The sequence below is a fragment of the Gavialis gangeticus genome, unplaced genomic scaffold (assembly GCF_001723915.1).
Source record: "Gavialis gangeticus isolate Ggan-Ray unplaced genomic scaffold, GavGan_comp1, whole genome shotgun sequence".
In the NCBI taxonomy this organism is placed as follows: domain Eukaryota; kingdom Metazoa; phylum Chordata; order Crocodylia; family Gavialidae; genus Gavialis; species Gavialis gangeticus.
Window position 1 is genome coordinate 12,851,122 of NW_017729001.1, and position 4,343 is coordinate 12,855,464.

The 4,343-nt window shown below is 47.0% G+C and overlaps 1 protein-coding gene across 2 annotated transcripts in view; it reads left to right on the forward strand.

Annotated features, from left to right (window-relative positions):
* Window positions 1-4,343, forward strand: part of BCR (BCR, RhoGEF and GTPase activating protein) — a 160,852-nt gene that overhangs the window by 12,419 nt on the left and 144,090 nt on the right. The window lies entirely within an intron of this gene.

Here is a 4,343-nt window from a genome sequence, read left to right on the forward strand (position 1 = left end):
AAAAAAAGGCTGTTAACATCACAGCTCAATAAATATTCCAGTCAGTCACCTAATGTAATTGCCCAGTACAAAAGGGCATGGGGAAGAAGGGAGTGTTTAGCAGGGCAGGGGTGAATACTGCTCTTTCTGTGTTGATGGGTATAGTTTTCTAGCAGTCTTGATGGACTGCATGAGAAGGAATTGCATTTCATCCAATATGCTGTATAGCCTTGGGACTGAAAAAAGCCTGTGCATTTCCCTGAAGTGTATGCATATCCAAACTTGGTGTACGCAGTTTTGGTTATGTGGCTCTGTCAGTACTCTGGTATTGGCAACCTCTAAACTAACAGGGAACTTTCATTTTCAAGGCTTCTTATTGAAGCCCTCTGACAGCTGCTTCTGCTTCATTATTTCTGGGGCAGTTAAAGGGAGTACAATTGATTACATGGTGACCAGTTACATGAGGTATACAGTTAGCTGTGTTAGTCTGAAGTTGGGCAGAAGGCAGGGCAGGGTGACTGACACCTTTTGTCTGTAAATAGACATCTGGATCTGGCTGTCCTGGGGCTTGACAGTGGTTCAGATAGGGTGTGGCACAGACCTTTCCAAGCTACATTGCTGCTCCTTTGTCGGAGAGGAGCAGTAGCTTGGCCAGCTTTGTCCTGGGGGGGAAGCACAATACCCCTATGTAGCCATGGGAGGGCAGGGTAACAGGAAGGGAGCATTAGGACATTTGTATTCTGCATACTTCACAGGTCCTTAAAGTAGGATAGTGGACTGTACCTCTGTAGGATCCCAGAACAAAAGGCTTTCTCCCAAGAGAAACAACCCCTGTTCTGGGATCCTACAAGGGTACCAGTCCATTGTCCTGCTCTAAGTACCTGTGAAGTATGCAAGATGAAATGTGCCAGGACAATGCTGTGTAGTCTGTAAGTTAATAGTGGCCATTCGGGTTAATTGCCAGTCTGTCCAGGGACAGGCCTGTTGGGCTGTGTGCTCTCCCTGCCTCCTGTGTAAAGGTCTGCGCCACTCCTCTCTGATCCAAGTCAAAACAGGACAACTACAAATCGGGAGCGAGTGTCTCAAACGAGGCCTCTTTACAGTCTTAAAGAACATCTTATTCAGAAAGGCATTAGCTTTTGTATGCCATTGCCTAGTTCCGCAATATGTTATGAATGGACTGGCAGGGAACAGGGAGACTAGAAGGGAACAAAGTCATCTTAAATATGTGAAGGGTAGGGAAGAAAAGGTTAGGGGGAGGGGGCACTTCTGAGAGAGGCAAAGATGTGTGCTGAAGAGATCAGAAGGAATAAACTAAGCGGTTAACGTCTGTGGGACATAATAGTCCAGGTAATGGGGAATGAATCCAGAACTAACACTACTCGGCCTGTGTTCAGTTTTGTTTTTTAAAGTGGTGGTGTTTAAGGACGGCTACTCTGAGATCAGGGATGGAGCGGCCAGTGCTCTGCCACTGGCTTTTGTGTCTGTCTGGAATCAATTGTCGGATCCGTGTCCATTCACTTTTTTGGTCTGTCCAGCGTAGACGGCAGAAAGGCGCCGTAAGCAGGCGATGGCATATATGCCCTTAGTAGCGGAACAGGTGAAGTGTGGTGGATACCTGTGCTTCGCTCTGTCCGGTGAGCCAAGGCAGGACTGACGACGCTGCAGTGGTCTGCTCTTCCTGAGACGAGCTTCCCTGGCAGACCTGAACCTCTGTTCCCAGTGCTGCCTTGGCAGGCTGGCTGCACTCCCTGATTTGACATGCTAGCAGTGAGCTGGCAATTACAATGTTGAGCCCATCTACACAATATGGGGCTCTTGTCAATTTAGTGTTCAGATGGCAGCTGGGCCCTACTTCCTGCACAGTCGGGAGCTGTGCTGCCTCATCAGTTTTGGTAGCAGTGTGTTCCAGGGAAGCCTTGTGCTTTTCCCCACTCCCCAGTAGAGGCTCTGAGCATGGGTTTCTCTGTCTGGGATCTCTTGCTATAGACCACCTACTGCTCAAAGTCCAGAGACGAGCAAGGACCAGAATCCCCCAAATGCTGTAGTTTTAGGTGCATGTTCTGCTTCAGTGCCTAGCAAATACAGTGCTCCAGTCCATCTGGGTAGCTGGCATCGACTCCCCAGCTCCAGTCAACATGCTGAGAGATGACAGTGATTTTACAGGAAGGTCCTGGAATCAGACTCCTGGCCTGTCTCTAATCTAATCTAATTTGCATCCAGCACGTTTTGTTAGAGGAGTTAATCGATACTCCACACAGGAGACTCAGAACTGCGGGAGCATGCACTTTGCTATTGCTTATCCTTGGCCCTTATCAGAAACCTAAAGCTGATGCTATTGGGGTGAAAACTCCCCAGGGTTTCTCTTTTATTAAGTGTATTTGCTAAAGCTGTGTGACAACACAGGTATGAATGGTGTAAATATTACCTCAGCACGGAGGGAGTGGTCATGGTCCAGGAGTTATGTGAGTTGCAAGGATTGTTTTTGGCTGCTATCTTTTATTGGACCAACTGCATAGTCGGGATAGTTAGACAAGCTTTCGAATGCAAAGCATTATTCTTCAGGTCTGTTAGTCTTCTCACAATGGCTTCCCTGAAGGTGGTGTGACATGCAAGCATTTGATGCTGAAGGCTCCTAATCCTCTGGCAGGTATCTATTGCCTAGCTATAGACTGAGATGAGGTCATGTACAATAAAGGTGTCAGGAGACCAGGTTACCACACAGTTGTAAACAGGAGTAGGGACAACACTGAAAAGCAGTAATACAGATGGGGAAACTAACCTTGTCCCTATAACCAGGCTAAACAATTGGACAGTCCAGACCTTCGCACAAGGACGGGGATAAGTCCTGCTAATGCACAACTTTGGAACATGTACCTAATGGGGCCATAGGCTAGCTGTGCTGCCACTAGGTCTTTGACTATACTGTAAATGCAGAGCCCAGAGTTACCCCCTGCCGCCCACTACATCTACGTTCATATACTCCTGGGGAATGTGTTCGAGTCCTCCTAAATTCGGAGTTGCAGTGAGAAATCTCACAGGGCGCGTGCTTGAGGTTGTAATAGAAAGACATTTTGGAAACCCAGTCCCTGCTGGAGTTGGACAGGACTTTCTGGTGCCTCTAAAAACAAATAAGGAGAGTGCTTTTTAAGTGAAACAACCACCAGAGCTTTGCTGTTGTGGCCAGGCAGGATCCTGTCTATCTCTTTAAAATACATTTGAACCGGGGGGGGTGATACCAAACAGTGGCTGAGGAAAATAAGCTTATTCTGTGATTTTGGATTCCCAGCTTGGGGTGTGCGTTGAATAGTTGGGGTGTGGGTTTGGAGTTGGCAGCCCTTTTCACACTGCTAAAGGGAGAGGGGTTTCAGCCACACTGTAGCTAAGGGAGACTGGCTCTCACATGGGTCCAGGGCTGGGCAAGGTGGATCCTATGAGACAAGAGGCTGCTTTGGAGCATTTGGGGGAGATGATGGCAATGCTTTCTGTTAGCATGTTTGCACAGGCTGATGGTCACTCCAGGTCACATCAGTAGGTTTAGATTAGGTGATCAGGGAGCTGGAATGGAGGAAGGGAGTGCAGCCATTTCATTAGGCTCTGGCCTGAGTCCTGGAGCAAGAACTGTTGGTTTCTGTGTTCCTCACCTGAAGCAGCAATCTGGGACATCCAGGCTGAAGTCTGAGCTTCTCTCTTCCCATCTAGGTCCGTTTAAGAGCTCTCCTCTGTGTGCTGGTTTGTAGCTACTGTAGTTTAAAATGGGAGAGCATTCATATAACCCAGTTTGGGAAGCAGGGCCGTTCCAGAGCTGCGCACTGGGCAGACTTGTTTAAAACCTGGTTCTGATTTAAAGTTTCTCTGCTCCTTTGAGAACTACGTTGCCTGCACACGTGCATGTGCTCTGCTTTCTGGATGGGTACTATGGAAACACTAGCCCAGTTTGGAAAGCATTTTTGCCTGTGATTTATTTAATAGTTTTCAGCACTTCTTTCTCTCTCAAATATTTTAAGAAGCAGACTGGAAAAGTTTATCTGCTGTAAATGTAGTGTTTTACATGCAGCTTCTGGAACTTGGTTTTGTAGCTGACTTAATCCTCAGGGATGTGATTTTTAAATAGGGTCAAACACATTTTACAAGGGTAGATTTCTTACATAACCAGAGGCATGTCTGTGTTTCAAGTTGTATTATATTACCTTGGGACATCTTAAAACAAGGCCCTGTTCATGCCATAATCTGCCTCATTGTAGGGCAATATTCTTGAGCCATATTATCAAACAGTATGATCTTATCTGTTTTGGGGGCTGACCCGGTTAAGCAGACCTTGACCAGCCCAACTTCTATGCACGTTTGAGTCCTGATCTATAAAT